Genomic DNA, 24626 nt, shown 5'->3' on the forward strand with positions numbered 1-24626 from the left:
ACCAATAACAATTACATAAAAAGAGGTGTCTAAGATAAAAATTTAAAAAATAATGGAGATCTAAATTTTTTTCAGAATCAGAAGAGAGAGCAAGGGCATGGCTTCTAAGATACCAAGATCTTTAAGATATAAAAATATGTACATGGTTAGGGATTATCATAATTATTATATTCTTGTTGATTTTGTTTTAGGACCACACCTGGGTGTGGGCTTAATCCTGGCTCAGGATTTAATCCTGGCTCTGTGTTCAGGGAACACTCCTGGTGAAGCTCAGAGGACCAGTTGTGGCCATCTTCAAGGACAGCACCTTATCCACTAAACTATCTACCCCTCAAACTCTTGTTACTGTTATTACTACTTCTACAACTGTTGTTTGTCATTGTCATTGTTGTTGTTTGGTAAACTGGTTTATAGGTTTCACAGAATCCTCTGGTTGGGGGTTTCAGAAACAAGCTAAAAGCTAGGGAAGGAAGGAGGGAAGAAGAAAAGCTTATAGAAAAAGTTATAGAGAGGCTATAAATAAAAGATGTAAAAAGAAAAAGAGGGAGGAGAAAAGGAAGGGAAAAAAGAAAAAGAAAGCTCAAGGAGAGGAAACGGATGAGACAAAGTGCTACTTGAGGACATATTTCTAGGCTCTGCAATCCCGCCGCCCCCGCGCACAGTCTTCCGCCCCACCATGACTTCCTCCAAGAGGAACTTGTGTAAGGTGGTGCTGATCAGGCTGCCCCGGCTGGTTTTCAGCACACTGGCACTGCTGTTTTTGAAGGATGCTCCAAGTGGAATAATTAACACTTGTTCCCTTGCCAGGCAGCACCAGGAGAAACGGGCTGTTGGGAGACACTGTTTGGCTATGTCTTGCTGACCTCGTGTACTGCCTGAGGGCTTGTCTATATGCATTTGAGTGTCTCAGCAAACTCTGAGATAAAGTGGGAGGAGAATTCCAGAAGTAGTCTCTCCAGGCACAGACTTCAGATGGCTGCAAGGAGCCCAGAGAAACAAGCCAGAATGGGATGTCCTAAAAGTTACATATTTTTAGAAGAAGATAACAGAGTCCTGGGCAAGGTTCTGGAGGAATCTATATTGACTTTGTTCAAAATGACTTAAGCCACCTCCTTTGAAACAAACAAAATGTCACTGGCATCACATAACCCTAGATATAAATCTTACCTCTTGTTTCAGCTTAAGTCAGTACTTGATCTTGTTCTGTCTTCTTACCAGTTCAGTTGGGTCAATAATTATTAAATATGAGAATAACATATCTCCTAGTATCTTCTGATACTAGTGCTCAGCAAATGCTGGTTTTCAAGCCCTTCAAACTTTGTTTATATTTTCATTATCTTAGGTGCACAAAGCATACTGGTGAAACTTCACTTAATTTTATTTTTAAAAAGCAAAAGAAGCCCAAGAGACACGGAAATTTAGAAGGAAATAGTGATCATTAGTAACTATGATGTTCGTCCATTCACTAAAGGATTAATGGCATTTTAATGTCATGTATTTCCTGCAGACCCTGGGATACTTAGATGTAATGACAGCTATAATGACTTCCACCTTCAGAATTATTTAAATATTCACTGTTTCTCCATTTTCTTTACAACCTTCTTTGAATATCTCCTCCATCCAGCTTAACTCTAAGATTTTTTTTCTAATACCTACTTTTTACTTTCCTCTGCACAATTTTTGTTTCCTCTTCTGAAAGTTCGAACATTATTTTTGTATTCTTCTATTTCCTGCTTTTTCTTAGCAATTTTTCTGAGAATCAGCTGTTCATACCATCTGTCCATAGTCTCAGGAATCAGATGAGATTTTAGTGATAAGAAATTTCATTTTTACTTGCTTCAGGTGTGAAGGCAGCAATTTAGATTAAGAGGAAAAACTCCTTATGTTTTTGTTCTCTGAGTTATGTGAAACTCCTTTAAGAAAGGATATTTATGTGAAGGTGGCATCATACAATTAATCACCTGATGTAGACACTCACAAGTGTACTGGTAATATGCAACTAATTTTGAGGACTGGAAGAGCAGATAGTATACTTGCATTGCATATGACTAATTTTAGATATACTGCATCCCATATGCCCCCCTTAAGCCCACCAAGAGTGATCCCTAAACAGAGAGATATAAATAATCCCTGAGCACTGCTGGGTGTGACTCAGAAACTAACAAAACATAGGGAAGAAATATGCAATAGATTATGAACAAGGTACATTAAACATCTAATTTTACCTGTGCTTCTTTCATTAGGACCTTATCCTAAATACATAATATTCCAAATTGATAATAGAATTATAACTTCATAGATAAAAATGATGAGATAAAAAGTTAATATTTTTATACTTATCTGGCAGGGGAGATACCATGATCATGAAGGTGGTTTTCCCAGGGCGAGGCTTATCCTTTGCACTCCGGATGTGCTGACTCCTGCGATTTCCCCAAATGTGGGAAACTTGACTGCATAATTTGTGGTAGTGGGGGACTTAAAAAGAAAAAAAAGTTACTATTTTTACTCAATAAAACATTTCAGTGATAGAGAATAGCAAATATTCAGTTTTAGCCTTTCTGCCCCATACTCAATTCTAAAGTAATCACAATTATTTTTGTCTGTCCAAACATTGACTTAATTCAAGATCTAGTTTTAACTCTTTTGAACTTTATTGCATGCTCTTCTTGGTATATGTCTAACCATCAAAAAGAAAAAGCTTATAGACTCCACTCTTGTGTATTCTTTCCCTAATCGCATATTATATTCTCTTTAAAATTTATTTAGCGTCATTCTTGTATCAGAAACTTTGGAAAATAAGGGGAAAAACAAAATTTCCTCACACCGTGAATTCATATTGTTGGGGGATTTTAGAGGAGCAGAATATAAAAAGAACATTAAATAAGATAGCTTCGGTAAACAAGATAAAAATTTGGAGTTTATTAAGTCTTAAAAATGACTCATCTTCTTTGGAGACACTGCTGTGGCGATGGGGTAGAAAACAGTTATTAAGGGCAAGAGAGAAAGGCAAAAAGACTGTTAATGAGATTGTTGCCAAAGAATAGGCAAGAGATGAAGGTAGTCTGTGTGATGGTAGTAAAGATATGAAAATTTGAAAGACTTGGAGATATGTTTCAGACAAATCAAACAGAGCCTTCTCTGAGGGCTAGAATGTAATGATAGCTTGATCCTTTGCAGGGTTCTCAAACTCGAGGCCCAAGGTCCGCTTGTGGTCCTCCATACAACATTTTGTGGTCCTGCCCTAGAGGAATCTTTTTTTGTTTTGTTTTGTTTTAGTTGTCTGGGTCACACCCCCCAATGTTCAAGGCTTACTACTGACTTTGCACTCAAGGATCACCCCGACTTTGCCTCCTGCGGCCCCCAGATAAATTGAGTTTGAGACCCCTGTAACACTTCAATACACAATTATAAACTGTTGTTAAAATAATGTATTAAAGTATGTAATTATGGAACAAAAAGAAGTAAAAAGAGTAGTCAACTAGTCAAATCGGAATCATTAAAGATGTCAGAATCAGAAATAAGCTAAGCTTGATCCAATACAGCCATCCATTATCCTACTGCGACTAGAGAGCTAGATGCTTATTTTGATCAAAGAAGTTCCTGCTTGTTCTCTGACACTGCATAGTTTCTTGAGTATCACTAGTGGTCACTCCTGAGCACAGAGACAGGAATAGATTCTGGGCACTTTTGGGTGTAGCCAATATTACTTTTACCGTTGCCTCCCCCACATTAAAAAAAAAAAAACTGAGGCTGTTTTCTGAAAAATACATTGATAGGCTATTTAATTGTTATGGAAAAAAATCCTATTATAAAAGGTATATAAACCTGATACAGATTACTGATATCTGGCCTATATGGAATAGGACATTGCCTAGCTATCACATATAGAAACAATGCAGTGGGTGATTAGTCAATATACTATTAATGGATAGATAACTGTGGGGGAAGAAATGGAATTAAAATGATGTTGAGAGGCCGGAGCGATAGTGCAGTTAGGGTATTTTCCATGCACACGGCTGACCCAGGAAGAACCTTGTTCCATCCCCGGAGTCCCATATGGTCCCCAAGCCAGGAGTGATTTCTGAGCACATAGCCAGGAGTCATCCTGTGTTCCCCCAAAAACAAAACAAACAAACAAAAAGAAAATGATGTTGAGTGTATGTGTAGAAAATGTAAATGTAGAAGCCTAGATTGATCAGAAAGTGAAGTGCAACCTTTCAAAGTGTGAATGTGAAGAGAACAGAAGCTTGACATAATGATTAGAAGATAATGCAAGATCCGAATTTATAGGGGACATAAAACCATCTAGTGGATATACTCAAAGATATTTCTCAAAGGGTGACCTATGCAAAGTACAGCAGTAGATAGGATATCTCCTGACACACAGAAAGAGGATGATAATCTTACAAAACTCTTAATTTTCTAGATGGAACTTTTATTCTTTCTGAATTCTCAGACTCTTTTCCTTGTCCTTTCCTCCTCATCCCTTCAAACTTATTGTTAAATTTATTGCTTAGAGACAACTGTTAGAAAAGAAAACAACACATTAAATGAACTTGTACTCTACATTTTCAAGAGCTTTTGTATTCGATAGCGGGTATTTGTTATTTTTTTTTTTTTTGCCATACTCAGTGGGACTCAGTACTTCTCATTCCGCACTCAGGGATGGCACACCTGACATGACAAGGCTTGGGGGAACTATAGGGAATCTTGGGATAGAACCCAGGTTGATCACTTGCAAGGCAAACATAATGCTACTGTTCTGACCCCGTGTATATTTTAAAGGGACCCTAAATCAACTATACTGACATCAAAAGTTCTTGAGTCTTTAGAAATTATTATGGTACCAAGAAAACCTAGGGAGCGGTAGAAAGATTTTTGAGTGGCCCTTGTCCAGAGAACTAGTTCTACTAATTTAAAATTGCCCCAAGGACACTTATTTGCATATCCATTTTAAGCTTGGTTGAATTCATTTAAAAACTGCATCTAGAGAATCCTTAATTATAGAACATGAATATCTTGAGCACTAGGATACCACTCAATGTGTAATTTATCAAAAGCTCAAAAAATTTTTTTTTATTCTCAGAGAGTGGTGGAGGGTCCAAAAAGCAATTCTTGGAGGCTAACATGAAAAACAGGAGGAATCAATTAGGAAGAAAGCCCTAGTATCCCCCCCTGGGACCACACTGCCTCATTCCTGCATGAGATTCCATCTTTGAAATGTCTTCTATAGAGACCTCCTGCCCACACCCCCCAACTTGAAACTTTACAGCTGTGATACAGAGCGACTTTGAAGGGCGGAAAGACAAGAGGGATTTTTCCTTCCTTTATGGTCATATTTAACAGCCATTTTCCAAATGGTATTAATAAACATTTCAACTTCAAAAACTTTACTTGACATTTCTACATCCTTTTCATTGTTGCTATGTTTTGTCTTTGTCATTACACAAATGATTTCTTATGGTACATGTGAGACTAAAATGGGTTCATATGTCTCTAGGATCAGCAATGTGTTTGCTTATTTGTTTAAGCTTCTAGAGGTGCCATGAAGTATCATGGTTGTAATTGTTCTTGCAGGAAAAGGTCTGTAAGGAGTATGAATATAAAAACTGAAAACTCCAAGATCACCACATAGGAGTAAGAAGTAAAAGTGTAGATAATTTTTTTTTGCAAAATGGTCCACGGTGGTACAATGGGACCAGATTGGGATCTATCATGTGAATCCCATATATCTTGAAAGTTACTTGGCTGATTTTGAGTAAATTGTTCATACATTCTACCTTAGTTTTCATATATGTAAAATGAGGATAATAAAGCTTTTGGTCAGGGTATATTGACATTTTAATTAAATAATAATGTATTTAAACATCTTATTGTGGAGTAATAATGTAGATATGGACAATCTTCTCTGCCTCCAGTTCCTGAGACAGCTCCTAAATCTTAATAGTAGTGCTAAGAATATCTTGTTCTAGTATTTAGTCATTGATCCTTATTCCTGACATAAACCACCCGAGATCTTTGTAATTTTCTGATTGATAGAAATGTCTGACATCAAGCTCCTAAATCCTTAAACTTTGGGGTGTATTGAAATGTTGTTTTTTTTTAAATAATTGTTGACTTCTCAATGGTGGCCAATCACAAGAAAGACCAAGAAAAGGTTAGAATCTTAAAACTTTCATTCAAAGTTCTCTATTTCTGACCAGGGGAAAGGGACTATCAAGGTACAAATAATCACGCTTTGTGAAGAATCTTCTATAATAATCCAAGTAGCACTGGTCTTGGGAAACTTTCAAACTAGTAGGCATATCCTAGGAATGTGACACAGGTAACTTCAGAAGTAGAGATACTGTTCTATTCAAGACTCTTTCAGAACTTACCCTATATGTCTTTATACCTGATTGTATATTGTATCCATTATCCTAGCCTCTATTGTATATTATACTTAATTGTAAAGGCAAATAATATTTCTCCAAGTTGTATGGACTGTTATAATAAATTCATTAATTTGAGGAGGGAGTTTGGGAGCCTCTTATTGGTAGTTCAGTTGAATAGAATTTTAAGTTATATTGGACCTACTACTTGAGATTGACATCTGGAGTCCAGAAGTCTGTGAGACTGAGCCATAAACTTATGTAGTCTGCTCTAGCTTCCTTTAGTGTCAGAATTAAATTGAATTGTAGTCTACCCAGCTGGAGTCAAAGTGTTGAGGGGAAAAAACCCAAACATCTTGTGACAGATGTATTGTGCGCAAATAAGGGAGAAGCACATGGAATACATTTCTTTTACATCACAATGCCATTGTGCAGTTGTAAAGATGATCTTTGGTGACTTAGATCTAGTATCCATGGAGAAAAAGAAGGAGGAGCAAGTAGTTAGAGGGTAAAGGGCTAGTGAATGACAGAAATTAAGTACATAGTCTTTAAAGGGCAGGTAATTAGGCACTCTCAAGTTTGGTATGGAAAGTTTAGATTTAAATACAGACAACTCTAAATTAAAGAATGGAGAGAACAAAAAGTACAGTGACAATTCTTAACACTGGACCCTTAGAATCCAACTGTTAATAGCAGGACTGTTTGCAGGCCATAGATTTCTGAGTTCCTGCATGAGTTCAGTCATGTGGCTGAGAAAACACTAGACATCATAACACTGCAAATTAGTTATTGATATTAGGTGCCAACTTCTCTCTCAGGAAGCCCTTTGAGGATCATTTCACTCAAGTGAAAATACAGGTTAGAGTGACCTTGACTTCATGTGATCATCTGAGCTGGATTCCAGGAAAACACTGTTAAGGGTATTGTGGGCCTAAATCCTTTCTTTTTTTTCTTTTTTTTTTTCAGAGAAAAACCAAGTTAGGGAGATTTTTGGAGACATTCACCTGTCTAGATTGTCTCTAGATGGCCATCCATAAGAAAATAATAAATATTTTCCTCTTGGGACTAATGAAGTGAGGATTTCCATAGCGGAAATGTTCACATATTCCTGTAGCTCGATAGTCACTATTAATTTGTGTCAGATAAGGAGTGGGAAAGAAGAGGGAGCATTACGAGTGAGGGAACCACACAATTTTTAGGTTGAATTATTCGTGTAACATTAATAACCTTTGATTAAAATTTTTCTTTTATTTGTATATCTATGCTTTCTTACATGTTAGAATATGTCTATCAATTCCTAATTTAGATGATTTGATGGTTGAAACCATGCACTGCATTGTAAATTGTCTTATCACATTTTTAAGATGAAATGGCTGGCATATCATAATAATAGGGAACTCTATTTTGTTAGTATTAAATTATCAATATTACTGGCTAGAATAAATCTGACAAATCATGTGTTAGATTGTCTCTTTGCCTGGGTTCAAAATACTTAGCTTAGAGTTACCTAGCTGTAATGGTAAGGGACAGTGCCAAGTGAAGGAGTCTAAGAAAAAAGGCACCAATTTTTCTAAAACTGGGCTTCAACCATTCCATTGCAGTGAGGAAAATGTTTAACTTGCTCCCAATGTTTTTCATAATAAATTCCCACCTCATGTTCAGAACTTCTGATGATGGTTAGGACTGTTCTCATTCAATTCTAATCTCCCCTCATTCCCCATGATCTCAATATTAAGCTACTGGCATTTTCTTATCAATTCCAGGTTCATTTACATTCCTGAATTTGTGCATTCTGCTCTCTCTCACAGAATACCCTTTCTGTGCAGGAATAGGAATTCATCACTAAACACTGGGTGTTGTGGTTTATGCTGAGGTGAAGACAATCTTGATGAGTCCTTTTGACTGCATTTTTCTACTATCAATGTTGACAGTTGGTTGCTTTAGGGGTGTGAGACCACTATATTTTTTTGTAGCTTTCAGGGTAGAGAAGTCAGTTTATTTTATCTCTGCATGTCTCAAAGTTAGTGCCTAGTCTGGAAAGTATTTGAACAGATAAATGATTAAAGGACTTTGTTTTTTCAGCAAAGCACTCCAGTTCTCACAGTAGGATTTTCAGACCACTTGCATTAGCATATCCTTGGAGAGCTTATTAAAACTAGGCAGTTCTGAGTCTCATCACAGGCCTACAGAATCTATAGGATGGGCCCTCAGAGCTGCCTCACTGGGAAACTTCCCAGGTAACCATAATTATGCTGGCATTGTGAGTCACTGTTACAACAGTCTGGGCAGAGAAAGGCTTTGATATACAAACATTATAATAATGAGAATATGATAGGTAGGTGGGTAAGGGGAAAGTTAAGAGCCATTATACTAACTACACCATCAAGAAAATTTTAACTTGCAGTTAGTAACTCCTATTAAAAAGGAGTAGTAGTATATCTAATTCATTTTAGAAACATTATCAACTAAAACGGATAATCAAACTTTAATTGCTGAAGAGCAAGAAATAAATTCTTTAGGATATTAAGGCAGACAAAAAGTTTATGTGTAAAATTCACAAGCAGTATCTAATGTACACATAGACATTAGGTTAGCTTTAGGGAGATAATTTTTCCTTGTGACAGACTCACAAAATTGTTTTTCACCAACTGAACCAAAATGGGTAAGAGTCCAGGATAATCAAACAACCATGCATTAGTGTGTTGAACTCACAGGAAACTCTGTGTACCTGGACACCTGAAACAAATCTCATCTTCAGTTCTTTCTTACTTTGGGCCTTTGAGTATCTAATACTTGATCCTGAAAAGGCAGGCCATGCTGTTCTCAATTATGCTGTTGATTTGAGAATTATATTCAACACTTTAAATAGTTGGCACTTAATATATTTTATTATTAGCAATGAAACATCTAGTTTTCCAATCTTTTGTTGAATAGGCTCTCTTACTTCAATACATGAACCTCTATCCTTAAGTCATACATTATCTGAAGGTTTATCACTGCATTATCTATTTGTACAAAAGTCTATTATTTTTTCTATAGTATGCTGTTTGGATACTGTAGCTTTATAGTACAATTTTAAGTCAAGAAATACCAGGTTCCTATTTCTCATATTGACTTTGTCTACTTAGAGTGTTTCATGATTTTATACAAATTTTTTAAACTTGAACAGTTTTTGATAAATATATGTAAACATATTTATATATTCAACTATATTTTAAGATCTTTTTCTATTTCTTTCTTAAGTGACTTCAGGAAAAGAGCTTTGATCTAATATTTTGAAGGGGGGTGCTTGGGCCACACCCGACAGCGTTCTGGGTTTACTCATTACTCTGCACTCAGAAATCAATGCTGGCAGCCTTAGGGGACCATCTGGGATGCTGGAAATTAAAAACACAGGTTGGCTGCATATAAGACAAATGCCCTATCATGGTATTACTGCTTTGGACCCCTGAGCTAATTTTATAGTCAATTTTTAAATATTTGATATTTTTGGAATTAAATTATATTTAAAATACATATAGTATATATTCTCCAAACAAATATTTATTATTTTCTTTTTGATGTATCCTGATATTGATATTATCATGGCAGTATATGTCTATCTCTATATCTATATCCATCTCTCTATATATTTGGTTTTAGGATCAGATCCAAACTTCTAGAAATTAATTGATTTCTTCTAGGTTTGTAGCTTGATAACATGGAGTTGTTTGTAATAATCTCTTATTATCTTTTGTATTTCTGAATAGTCTGTTGTAATATATACCCTCTAATATCTAATGGAATTTCATTTTTTATTCTAGTTCTTCCTCTTCAGTTTAAAGTTTTGTCTATGCTATTTATTTTTATATTTGGCATATATGGCAATGCTCAGAGAGTAGTTTTGGTTTTATATTCAGCAATCACTTTTGGGCTCTATGAGGACCTTATATGATACTAGGGACTTGATTGTTCACATGCAACGTAAGAGCTGTATACCTGATGAACTATCTCTTGACCCCTATATTGATTTTTCTTTGAAAGAATCAGTTCCCGGTTTCACTTAACCTTTGTACAGTTAAACAAAATCAATTCAAAGTGGATCAAAGACCTTGTTAGATCAGATAATGCTCAATAATTTGGACCTCAAAGTTCTTTTAAATGATATGATTTTATAGCCAAAGACAATAGAAACAAGAATATGCAATTGGAACTACATCAAATTAGAAAGATATTTTGTTTTGTTTTGTTTTGTTTTGTTTTTTTGGCTCACACTTGGCAGCACTCAGGGGTTACTCCTGACTCTACGCTCAGAAATCACCCCTGGCAGGCACGGGGAACCATATGGGATGCCGGGATTTGAACCACCGACCTTCTGCATGAAAGGCAAATGCCTTACCTCCATGTTATCTCTCCAGCCCCATCAAAGTAGAAAGATTTTGAATGGCAAAAGAAACAGGGAGTACAATTTAAATTCATTTACTGAATGATAAAATTATTTGCATACAATATAGAAGATAAAGAGTCAATAGGCAAAATATATGAAGAAATCTCAAAGATTGACAACAATAAATACATTAACTATTAGAAAATAAGGAAATTGGGGCCAGAGCTGTGGTGCAGCTGTAAGGTGTTAGCCTTGCATGCGGCTGACCTAGGACAGACCAAAGTTTGATCCCCCGAGTCCCAAATTGTCCCCGAGCCAGGAGTGATTTCTGAGCGCATAGCCAAGATTAACCCCTGAGCATCACAGGTGTGGCTCAAAAACAAACAAAAAAAAATAAGAAAAGAAAAGAAAAGGAGATAAAAGAGAAGACATTTTTTTTTCTGAAAAAGACAGATGATCTGGAGGCATATGAAAAGGTGTTCATCATTTTTTACTAGGGACATACAAATTAAGATGACAATGAGATCATCTCACATCATGAGAATGGCATATATCAAAAATTCTTTTAAAAATCCTATTAGAGGGGATGTGGTGAAAAAGGAACACACATACAATGCTGGTAGGAAGGTTTTTTGGTTTAGCCCCTATGGGAGGAAAATGAAAATTTCTCAAGATACTAAGGATTGTGGTTCCATATAACCCAAGAGTCATACCCAAGACACAGAATATGCATTTGAAAAGACATATGCGCTTCTGTGTTCATTAAAGATCTAGTATTATCTTGGGTTTCTCTATGGTATAAAGGTGATATATATCTGTATATATCTAAGCTACTAGACCAACTTCTACTGAAAGCATGGGACCTAAAAAGATTAGTGTCCATAAAGATAGCACAGCGGGTTGAACACTTGCTTTGCACACTGATGAAACCAATTTGATCCCTGATACTACATACCATTTTTTGGGAAAGGTTTTTGAGAGCCAAACAAAGAGCAATCCCTGGATAGCCTGGGTGTGGCTCTGAAAATCAAACTACAATAATTAAGTTTAAAAATATACCTCTCAAGAAGTCATGTTGGAGACTAGGAAGAAACCTGGGGTCTTTGTTGGAGGGATAAAGTCACAAGGCAGTTGGGTTGGAGTTATGAGGACTGTATGCCTGAAGCTGCATAATGAACACACAACTTTTTAAATAATGGTGTCTAAACAAAAATTTAAAAGAACTTTTAATTTTTCTGTAGATAGAAAAACAGATTTGAAAACGGAGACATTATTGTTTATGTTCCTTTTTCTGCCAAGTTGTATATGATGCATGCAGCAGTGCCCAATGCCAGGATTAATATTGGTGATTTGAAACCTCTCCTTTAATTCTGCAAACAGGATTCTAAAGAATGAAAAAAAAAAGACACAAACTATCTCAGACCATGGTTTTGACTTCATCAGAGAAGCATCCAGCCTCCCTCCCTGTTTCTCTCCATCTGGAAATATTAAACACATCTGTCTTAGGGCACAGGTGACTGACATGGTGGGAAGGGCCAGCTGCTGAAAGATTGACCCCGAAGGTGATCAGGATCAAAGTGGACATAGACTTTGTAGATCAAAGGCGTTGCCTCCCCCATGGAGTGACCCAGAGAGCCAAAGTTAGGGCGGCCTGCAAGCCCAGGCTGCTGGAACATTGTGTTCATCAGTTCATGTTCTAATTAAGCAGCCAAGTGCATCAGCTAAGGCTTGTGGGTGGTCTGAGCAGAACTTTTTAGTTGCTAATCATTGCTAAACTCTGACAGGAGGTCCCTTGGCATATATGGTGATCAGGCCAGCAAAGAGAAAAAGTCCCAGACTCAGAGAACGCCCTTGGCTCCCAGTTCTGCAGTCACTGGTGCTGTGGGTATTCTGTTGTTTCAGAATTCTACTTTAACTCAGTTGTTGATTACAAGTGGGATTTAAAGAAGAGATACTCAGCCCCCCAAACAGTCTCATCACACTGCGTTACTGGTCTTCACAAAGAATCTCTTTCAAAAGACTGCCGTGTTAAAGGATAAAGATTTCCACATTGATGCAGAGGAAAGAAGAATTAAATCTCCACTTACCTATTACACAACCACAATTTATGTGTCTATTCATATCCTCACAAAATCCTGTGAGTATGTATGGTTGTTCCCATTGTAAAGAGAATAGCACTGAGATTTAGAAAGAGAAAAATCCCTTTCAGAAGTATGCGTAACTCAAAAGTGGAGGTACTACGACTTAAGCCAGTTGTTTGGATTCCAAACCCACATCAGTGATCTCATGCCAGGACAGTAATGCATGATAACCAACCACAAACCATCAGTGGTAAACAACCAGTAATGTTTGTAGTTGGCTTATTAGTTAATGGGAGAAGTGGAGAATGACTATGATTTGGACCAAGCTCCTCTGATTGGGAGAGGGGGGTCATTCCTGGGTCTCTGGGCAGCAGTGAGTCAACCGGAACAAGTTTCTATTGTACAGTCTCCACCACTAAGATGCTTCCAGCTTCTTGCATATCTGCCTGACCTCTATTTTTGGCAATAGTACACAAACCCATGTTAAGAACTTAAGACGGGCCTGGGTACTGAACTGTTTTTGTTATAACATTTCCTCTTTCTACGTAGAATATGAATATTGTACTGAATAATGAGTTGAATACTTTTGTCAAGATATTAAAACATAGAGAAACAGATTCCATTTATGATGGGATAAGTCACACTGTCAAAATCAAAATAACTATATTCAATTTTGATATCAAGAGACCACATATTAGAGGCCTGAATGCAACCATTTTACCAAAAAGCTGTAATTTTTTACTATACCAGCATGCCATAATTCAACTTTTTCTTTTCTGGTCATGCCCAGCTGTGCTCTGAGCTCAGAAATTGCTCCTGGATTGGGGGACCATATGGGAAGCCAGGGGATAGAACCCACATTTGTCCTGGGTCAGCCGCATGCAAGGCAAACACCTTACCACTGTGCCACCACTCTGGCCCCTCATTTCTCATTTTACTGAATAGTTAGAATATCTACATGGCCTTTCTTTTTGTTTAAAATAAAAGTCTTTACATTGAAATATGAACAATAAAATTCTCATCCAATCTATGTACAAACAATACCTAATGAGAAAATGGAATATGATAATAGACTCTGTATTTGGGGATTAAATGCTGGTGCTTTGACGCTTTCAAAAACTGCAAACATTTTAGTTATTGCTTTAGAAAGTTACCTATCTGACCATCTTTGTTTCAGTCCTATTTACCATAAATCTTATCTTCAGCCAGCTTCCTTCCACCAAATGATTGTTTTCTTCCAAAATTGTTTCATTCTTACCGTTTTCATGTATCTGTGGGTTTTGTTTCTTTTGTCTCTGTTGTCTTTCCCATTTTCTTTCTTTATTCCTGTTCATCCTTCCGATGTAGATATTCTAACTATTCAGTAAAATGTGACCCAAAAGCCAAAAAAAAAAAAAAGAAATCTTTCCTGGCTCGGGGTTCATATGGGATGCCGCAGGGGGTGGGGGGGATCAAACCTGGGTCTGCCGCATGGTGAGGGGGGGATCGAACCTGGGTCAACAGCATGCAAAGCAAACGCCAAACCTCTGTGCTATTGCTCCAGCCCTGGAGTATGCACTTTAAATATTGTGGGTTTGTTCAGTCTGTTCGTTAACTAACACATTTGGGGGGACTTTACTGATAAAGTAGGATGGTGTGTAGGGTATCCAGGACTTAAGGAAGGAACGTAAAGGATTATAAACTGAATTCTAAAACTGCATAGAATATATTAATATAGATTTTTGCATACATACTATTGTCAATGAATAGCATTTTACATTTAACACACAAATACAGATGTGTAGCTCTTTAGTTTATACTTTATGTGTAGTCATACATGTATAGAACACGTATATGTGCCTAAGTAGGTATTACATATATCTCTATGTATTACATATATGATGTAGATATTTACATATATATTATACACATAACATATATCTCTACGTACATACATGTATATGTGCCTATTTTATATGTACACATATTGCACCAAGCATACAGAGATTTTTAACATAGAAGAATAAGAAAACTTATTCATATGCATACATGTATATGAATATATGTATGTAAAATGCAAAATGATTTATATATGTAGTTACTGGTAGGCATATATTTTTGTGACGAAGCTACATTTGACTATTCATGAGTATGCATAAATGCTTTTCTATATATGTATATATAGGCATGAAGTCTTATCAACTCCTAGGTTTAAAATATGTCGTATGGATATTTTTGCACGGAAAACATTACGAAGGAGATTCAAGAATGTGTCTAATAATCTTGGAATTTGTGTTTCTGAGTCTATCTGAAAAAAGTACTCTGCAGTTAGTACATGATCATAAATAAATGAACTTTATTTATGAAGGAATGTTAACTACTGGAACAAACACACCGAAAATTTCAGGAGAACATGCGAGACCATCATCTTCCCTTGCTTCATGGAGATGTTCATTTACTTTTCTTAGATTCTGCAGCATTCTTTAATAGAAGGTTGCTGTGTGAATTGGTTCCCAGATTCTTAGTTATTAAATTCTTTGCCTTTTTTATTTTGACATTCCTTAACTGGACCTGCAGGCTTATCCTTGCAGCATATTTAGAACTAGAGTCGCATGCACCCTGACAGAAGGTCTCCAAAGATCAATTACTTTTGAAAACTCTTATTTGAGATCAATGCTGAATGGTGATCTTGTCAACCTGAGTTTATGATGTGTATAATACAGAGAAATCTTAAAGGAACCAATCACTACCTGCTGTTAGAGCCAAACCTCAAGCTCTTGGAAGGATAAAGACACCAGAGAGAACTTGGAGAAAGGGAAGGTTGCATTCCTATACTATTACTTATTGGGTGTTTCCTGTCAAAAATCACTTGACTTTTCCTCATATTAATAAAAAGGTGATGACGCTGCTCTACTCACCCATAGATACTTAAAAGAACAAAGTTGCTCATTAATTTTGTAAAATATTGCATTTTGTTGACATGATACTGTTAACTATCTTCTGATGTTTAGGTTTATAAAATGCAATTGCAACACAATATTTAAAAAAACCTGTAGCAGTGTCTAGAACATATTTGTGTCTAGAACATATTTGTGTCTAGAACATAAGTGACTCTAACCCTCCTGAGTTAGGCCTGATATTTAGGCAGAATATAAGCTACTATTTGAGAGAATACTATAGGATTCTTGTTTAGGCAGGTGGCATAGAGGAAAGGGAGTTAATTTCTGCTTTGAAACTGACACAGTAGTATCAAAGAAAGGGTACCTAGGAGAGATTAGTGGCAATGTGGACACCTAGAGTGAACTTACTAGAGATGCTGCCATCAGAACTCTATGAAAGATGCTGTGCTAGACAATGGATCTCAACTATAGATCCTTAAGTCTTCCAATCAGCTTGTGGATAAAATTTAAGAGTTTGCAGCCATGTATAGGGAACTTTTTAATATTAATTTCTAACTGAAATTTAAAATTTATCATGTGCTTTAATTATTTATTCAGGTGACAAATCATTTTCAAGGTCTTAAAAAAATCAATAAAATCAGCTATTTTTCATATATTAATATGTTAAAACTAAACAGAAAAGACCAGAGAGATCGTATAGGGGATAGGGGATATGGTATAGGGTGTTTGCCTTGCATATGGCTGACCCAAGTTCTATCCCCAGATTTCCATATGGTTTCCCAAATTAAAGTTAGAAGAAAACCCTGAGCATAACTGAGTGTGGCACCAAAGCAAACAAACAAAAACCAAACAAACAAACCCAAGAGTCAACTTTTTGAGAGTTGTCCAGTTCAGAAGTCTTGAGGTCCGTCCTAGAAGACGTGATCTTGGTCAGTTTCGGCAGTTGTGGAGATTACTCAGCCATGCTGAGCTCCTGGGAGGCTCAGGGGTCTATATGGGATGCCAGATATTGAACCCAGCTCCATCTGCTGCAAGGCAAACACCCTACTGCTGTGCTATCAGTCGGGTCCCGGAGGACTTATTTCTAATAAAATTGCTCTATTTGCAATTTTAAATGTTATTTTCCTGGAAAATTTAGGATAATATTTTGATTCATTTCATGCTAAGAAAAGAAGTTGGGGTCAAATGTGGAATTCCTATGGGCAAGACCAATTATTGTGGGGATGCTTCTTATTGTGATGTTAATTGGGACAATGTACTATTTTTGTAGGTTTATTTTTGGAGAGAGCACTTTTATTTTGTTGGTCGAATACCTGAGGAACTGGAAGGGTATCTTGGAGTTCTGATTGCCACAAATCCAAAGAATTGGGTAAATCCTCAGATATAGGATTGACTGGCACAGTTGCCATGTCTCTCTCAAACTTTTTCTTACTTTTGAATTTTTTTCTACAATGTGTTTTTGGGAAGTGACTGACAGCATTTATTTGAATTCTTGTAGTGTGATAAATGTTGATTCCTTCAAAGGTAGTATGAAATAGGCTATACTTTGTTCTTCCTATTATTGTGTTAAAAAACTGGAGGAGAGAGTAAAGGTAGTAGTTATGTAGTTAAATATAATTGACATTTTTCAACTGGTTATGGTTATCTTATTTAATATTGGGGGGGGCACCTAGTGGTGCTCAGATTTATTTCTTCATTTGTGCTCAAGTGATTCTTTAAAGAATCACTTGGGTGGGGGGACTTTATGTAATTCTGGAGATCAAATCAAAGTTGACAGAATACAAGGAAATCACCTTCCCTTTGTACTGTCTCTCTTGCCCCATGACTAATAGTTTTAAATTTTACCTACGTGAGGGGTAGCTAGTCAGATAGATAATGGAAATGGCTAAGGGCTGGAGAGGGGAACATTTTTAAAAAAAGTGTCAGGGGTCAAATAACTTATTTTCTTTGATCTTACATTTGCTCAGAGGGATGGCAGACTCTCTCTGACCCCTCACCAGTGCAGGGATGCATAGCTGAAACCCAGTACTACTTACTAATATGTGCGTGGCTGGAAAATTAGGGAAAGATGAAAGAAGAAGAGAATTAAGAAGCAAAGATAGGCAGACCACAAAAAAATTAATGAGGGACCACAAGGCCCTCAAGAGCATTGACCTTTAACAAGCAACACTAGACCATAAGCATAGTAGGACATCAAGAGACTAGACCAGCCAACAACAGAGGGTATTGAAGGACAAGATCACTCAGAAACCTACATATAGGATCCAAAACTAGGTTCTTAAATTTATTCAATTAAATAAATAGCTATAATTTTATAAACATATAGTTTTATGTGCTAATTTTTCATACAATACTCCAGGACCATACAAGATTCATGTCTACTTTTGAGGTAACATTACAATAGTTTTCATGGTATAAATCCATTTTCTTAGGTAGTAGCTTTTTAGTACTTGTGATGACATTTGAGAAAATAATTAAATATAATTGAAAATTATTTTATCAGTGATGGTAGAACTTACTTGTGGTAATTGAACCAATTAGCTAAACACACAAATTAAGATTGTACAAATTCCATTCTCTTGCCCAAGCACACACATTTTAAAAAATTATTAATATTTTAGTTTATCTAGGTTTTAGTGGATTAAACACTTTAGTTTTGGTAACATTAGTCTCCTTTCTGTGCAATTTAGCCACAATGTTTAGTTTCTTAATTTGAGAAAAATAACTTGCTATTATTGTCCCTTTTATCTTGTGGCATAAAAATTTGATGAAAGTTAGATGATTTTGTTTAATTTTATGTTAACTATAAAGTTAGTCATCATCTCAATTTTATAACTAAGTAAAATAACTCAAAAATTCTTCGTGAGAGCCAATATCCAAGTCAAGATGGAAGACCAATTTCCCATACAAATTGACTTGTATAATGGTTTTCTATCATCCTACTGCTATTATAAACTTTTATCCCACATATTATTTATATATTTTTAAAGTACCTCTCAAGCAGTAATCAGGAAACTTAGTTCCCTTCCTGGTGGCTCTTGACCAACCAGGCCAACAGTTCAAAGTGAGGGCTTAAGGAAGTGTTGTCGCTGTGGTCCTGAGGTCCTTGGATCATGGAACTGACCCATATAGCACTAGGTCACCAGGTCTGCACCTAGTGATGTTGGGGACCATGTGGTACCAAATATCAAAATAGAGTTGATATAATGAAAGGTATATATCTTCACCCCTGTGCTAGAAATCTAGTCCCTCAACTAAGTTTTTTTTCTTTGAATTTTGGGTCACACCCAGCAGCGCTCAGGGTTTATTCCTGGCTTAATGATCAGAAATCACTCCTGGCAGGTTTGGGGGACCATATGGGATGCTGGGATTTGAACCACCATACTTCCAGATGCAAGGCAAATGCCTTATGCTGTTTCTCCGGCCCCTCAACTTATTTTTTATGATTAGTGTTTTGCTATCACTGTAAGATTTTATAACTTTATGTAATATAAGAAAATATAAGGTGGGGCCAGAGAGGTGGCACTAGAGGTAAGGTGTCTGCCTTACAAGCACTAGCCAAGGAAGGACCACGGTTCGATCCCCTGGTGTCCCCTGGTGTCCCGTATGGTTCCCCCAATTTCTGACTGCTTAGCCAGGAGTAACCCCTGAGCATCAAATGGGTGTGGCACAAAAAAAAAACAAAAAAGAAAATATAAGGTATTCAGTTTTGAATCATTTATATCTAAGATCACATCAAAAGTAAATTTATTACTAAATATATTAATTAAATAAATGACTAATAATATATAGTGTGGCCACTCCATAGGGGCAAGAGATTATACAGTGTGGTAAGGACTAGCCTTGCATGTAGTTGACAATGGTTCCATCTCTGGCAGCACTTATGGTCCTGTGAGCCCACCAGGAGTGATCCCTGAGTGTAGAAGCAAGACTAAACCCTGAGCATCACCACATATGGCCTAAAGACAAAAAAAAAAAAATCAAAAACAAAAAACCAACAATGTGGGGTCAAAGGGACAACACGGCGGTAGGGCATTTGCCTTGCATGCAGCTTCCCAGAATAGATGGTGGTTAGAATCCTGGCATCCCATATGGTCTCCCGAGCCAGCCAGGAGCTGGCTGCACAGAACCCCTGAGCGCCACTGGGTGTGATGTAACCCCCCTAAAAAAAAAAAACCAATAATGTGAACACTCCATTTAGCCTTCTGCTATATGTTCTACGTGTTAAGAAGACAATGGAAAATTATTGTTTTATGCATACTTTTTTCAACAATATATGCAGACCAATATAGATGGGTAGTTGAAAACTTTGTTGTGGACAGTGATGAGGTGGATATGTCCTATTGTTTTCAGACTTGTGTCAAAAACAGGTGATTCATCACATGAGGTGGAAGAGGATTCTTGGAAAAGGGATCTGAAAGGAAGTTAAGGTCAAAGAGAGGATGTGGAAGTTGAACTGTTGTGGTTCATACAGAACTGGGAGCAACTCCAAAGAGAAGGAATTCCAAAATGAAAGAATCTATTCTATCTCCTTAAAATTCCATTTTATTGTTTGGTCAATGTTCGGAAAAAGAAGAGAGAATGGGAAACAACAATTTATCCTAAATTGTCTTTTGTTAGGCAGCTGTAACACAATGAAACAAAAACTATATGTGGAGACAGAAAGACTGAAGTTCAAAATGTCCATGACATTTATTAGACATTGACAAATCAATACATTTCAACTTTCATTTCTCATATGCAGAATTGTTTGATGATGCTCAACTCCAAATTGCAACACAAATTAAATGATATGATTGTGAAAACATCAAGTGTAATACTGGCACTTATTAAATACTCCAAATGAGTTTATTTAAATGATTAAGAAGAACCGGGATCTTCCTAAATATTTTCCAGGAAAGACCATCCTGCCGGGAACTGTTGGACAGGCTAGGATTGTGAAGGGAAAGATTTGACCTCTTGAGTCCCAACTGATTGCAGCTGAATAGCTGGGTGAGAGACTAATTTGAAACAAATGTAGACTAAGAATGCATTTCTGAGTAAACTCTTCAATGGAGAGTGGAGGAAGAGTGTTTAAGCTCTAAAGTCAGAGCTCCAGGGTGGTAGTTCTGTGCTAAACACTGTTCTAGATTCAAACTTGCAAACATAAAGGCAAAGGATGATCCAGCTGTCCCTAAATTATTATGGTCAGCAAACCATAATGGGAGAAATATTTAGTGGGTATATTATTGCATCTAGTAATAGGTACTTACTGACTCAACGCATTCAGATACATGGTTATAATGACCTTTTCAGTTACAGAATCTTTCATATATATCAAATCACTTCTCATTTATGTCTTGATTATTATAGGCATGCATTTAGATGGCAAAATGGAAACTAGGGGATTAGATAGTATTTTTTACATGTTTTTAAAGAGAACATATATGTACATATCTGGCAACCTGAAGGATGTAAGAGCTAGGAAAACACTTGTATAATTATCCGATTTATTTAGGGAAGTTAGTAAATATTTCCTAATGGTTCTCTTTTGTTGCATTACAAAGATAAAAGGATAAGAGTAAAGAGGTGAGAGAGAGAAAGTATAACACATCAGTTATCTCTATTGAATTGAATCTAGGAAATTATTATAAATCTTATCAATTATAGTTAAATGTTATTTTTTATGTTATTATTTATTTATTTTTTTTTGGTTTTTGGGCCACAGCCGGTAATGCTCAGGGGTTCCTCCTGGCTATGCGCTCAGAAGTTGCTCCTGGCTTGGGGGACCATATGGGACGCCGGGGGATCGAACTGTGGTCCGTCCAAGGCTAGCGAAGGCAAGGCAGGCACCTTACCTCTTGCGCCACCGCCCGGCCCCTAAATGTTATTTTATATTAAATGTTTTCTTCATTAAAATACCTTTTCTGATTTGATACCATGTTTAAATTATAAATTTAAATCCATCATAAGCCATAAATTCTTTACTTATGACATCTTTATTTTGATTCTTATTTTTTTTTTAATTTTGGGCTACACCAGTGATGCTCAGGGGTTACTCCTGGCTGTGTGCTCAGAAATTGTTCCTCGCTTGGGGGACCATATGGGATGTGGGGGTATAGAACCGCGGTCCAACCTAGGCTAGCACAGGCAAGGCAAACGCCTTACTGCTTGCTCCACCATTCGGGCCCCTTTATTTTGATTCTTATTTCAAGCACTTTATTCAAGATCACAGATGTTTTGGTTTTTAAGTTATTTTATCATGAGAGTCATTTCATTGTTTTGTCTTTATACACAGTGATCTGCTGATTGCAAAAAAAATATCCCTTTATTCTACAATATTTCTTTCAATTCTCTAAATTATAAAGGATGTTATGCCAGTTTCTAATGTTGGTAAATTAACATCTGAATAGAGAGAATTTAGTTTTCTTTTTCAGTAATCTCAGTCTAGATGATGATTTCTGGTAAACAAATTTGCTTTTGGAGATCACTAACTTCATTAATCTCCTAGACCTTAGATTGTTTACATCAGGGGTCTCAAACTCGCAGCCTGTGGGCAGTTTGCGGCCCTCCGTACAACATTCTGTGGCCCGCGGACGGCCTTCAAATATCGCAGTCTTTGCCATTATTCGCTTACCGGAATAGTAAGAAAAAAATCGCATTAAACATTCCCATACCCCGAGCAGTTCGTTCAGGGTATGCAAATGTTTAATGCGATTTTTTTTTTTTTAAATATGGAACGCTTCACGAATTTGCGTGTCATCCTTGCGCAGGGGCCATGCTAATCTTCTCTGTATCGTTCCAATTTTAGTATATGTGCTGCCGAAGCGAGCAGGGGATTTTTTCTTACTAATGCTTTTTTTTATTGCGAATATTTGGTAAGCGAAATCCCTTATGCAACCCTGCCTCACCCCGACTTTGCCTCCTGCGGCCCCCATATAAATTGAGTTTGAGACCCCTGGTTTACATAGACCTCTATTTTTCCAGACCTTAAAATACTTAGGACATTGACTATCATTTACATTTGAATAAATCAGTTCATATAAAAACTATGTCATTTATAACACTTCAAAAGTTGGTAACAATAAAAGCGGTCTTAACCACATACTCTTATATCAGATTAAATACAGCTCTGAGCTCGTCCTTCCAGGATGCTTCACTCTTTCAACCTGTCAAACTGATGCTTACCAATTCGGTAGTGTTTGTTTTCAAACCTGTTTATGCCACCCTACTTGCTATGTAAATTATTTAATTTAATTAAGATTTCTACACCAGAGAATGCAAAATCGAGACTTTGATGTTGTGAGATTGGATGCTTAAGAGAGTCTCTAAAAATGTGATGAATTAACAAAATTCTGAATTATTCATAAGAAAGGCAACTATAAAAATTTAAACCAGAATAAACATAACTTATATAAATTTTGAAGCCATCGGCCCAAAGATTGTTTCACAAATGCTCTGAAGTTTCTGAATTCTGCAGAGGAATTAACATTTTAAAATGATGCAGGAAGAATCATAATGATCTTTTAGACAGAAATAAAAAGGATGGTTATAACTAGGAATTAGGAAAGATAATATTAACAACTAGAACTTTGAGCTACATCCTATGATTGAGTACACCAAATTTAATAATAAACATAATTTCCCTAAGTCATATGTTGTCTTTATAGCTCATATTAAGAATAATATTTGATGAATTAACTTATTTAAACATTTATAAAAGGCATTTCTCAATTGAAAATAAGCTCTATCATTAGATAAAATAGGTCTAAATTATGTACTATCAGTTACAGAAACAATGCTATGCAAAGTAGACCAAGGAACATCAATATATCAAAAATTAAAAAAAAAGATCAATTAGGGGTTGCTTACAAAAATCAGTAAAGACTGTTCTGAATTGCTTAAGGAAAACTTCCTTTAAAAAGTAACTAAATTGGGCCGGGAAGTGGCGCTAGAGGTAAGGTGTCTGCTTTGCAAGCGCTAGCCAAGGAAGGACGGCGGTTCGATCCCCCGGCGTCCCATATGGTCCCCCCAAGCCAGGGGTGATTTCTGAGTGCATAACCAGGAGTAACCCCTGAGCATCAAATGGGTGTGGCCCAAAAACCAAAAAAAAAAAAAGTAACTAAATTATGATGGTTTGCTAAGTTATACATGGAGGAGTTTTAGACATATTATGTTCCAACACCAATCCCACCACCCGGGGTTTTCAGGTTTCCTCCTCTCAATACTCTCAATCAGCCTTCCACTTTGACAGGCACATTTTTAAGTTTGGTTGTTGAAGTTTGGATCTATCTACACAAGTTCCTATCTTAAAAGTCAAGGTGTAAAAAACATGTTTTTTTCAGTGTCTAATGTCCTAGGATGTTTATTTTTATTATTTTAATTATTATATTGTAGTATATTAACAATGATGTTACAATCTTATGGTATTGATGAACAAAATTACTGTACCCAACCACCACTACTAAGCTAATTATCCTCTATATTACTGTTATTCTCATAAAAATCTTAGAGTGCTTAATAAAAGTGACACTAGAATAAAAAAAATAAAATAAAAAAAATAAGCGTTGGAAAAGATAGGAGACATGTACATATTTCTTTAAAAAAAGAATGAGGGCCAGGGGCCAAGTGGAAAAACATAAAAAGGATGGGGGCCAGGGGCCAAGTGGCCTTAGGTGCATTGGTGGAGATACAAAGGACAAAATTAAATATTCAAGCCAAAGTCAACATCAATGGAATCAAGAGACCCAAACTATAACCATCTAAACTTCAAATGGGCCTGTTATACTGGCAAGCCAGAAGACAAAAGGTGGTGGTATAGGATGCACTCTGGGAACATTGGTAGAGGAAGTTGGACACTGGTGATGGGTTTGGCCCTCATTCATTGTATGTATGAAATTTAACTATGAAGAACTTTGTAAATCAAATGCTTCAGTAAAATTTAAAAAAA

General features: G+C 36.4%; 1 non-coding gene and 1 pseudogene across 1 annotated transcript; one reads left to right on the plus strand and one right to left on the minus strand.

The window, feature by feature from the left end:
- Positions 1–2332: 2332 nt before the first annotated feature.
- Positions 2333–2511, plus strand: LOC126024841 (uncharacterized; annotated as a pseudogene).
- Positions 2512–22404: 19893 nt separating this feature from the next.
- LOC126025085 (U6 spliceosomal RNA) lies at positions 22405–22511 on the minus strand. The gene has a single exon (XR_007501132.1). It is a non-coding gene; the product is annotated as a U6 spliceosomal RNA (small nuclear RNA).
- Between the last annotated feature and the right edge of the window lie 2115 nt (positions 22512–24626).

Source organism: Suncus etruscus, chromosome 12, assembly GCF_024139225.1.
Source record: "Suncus etruscus isolate mSunEtr1 chromosome 12, mSunEtr1.pri.cur, whole genome shotgun sequence".
NCBI classification, from domain to species: domain Eukaryota; kingdom Metazoa; phylum Chordata; class Mammalia; order Eulipotyphla; family Soricidae; genus Suncus; species Suncus etruscus.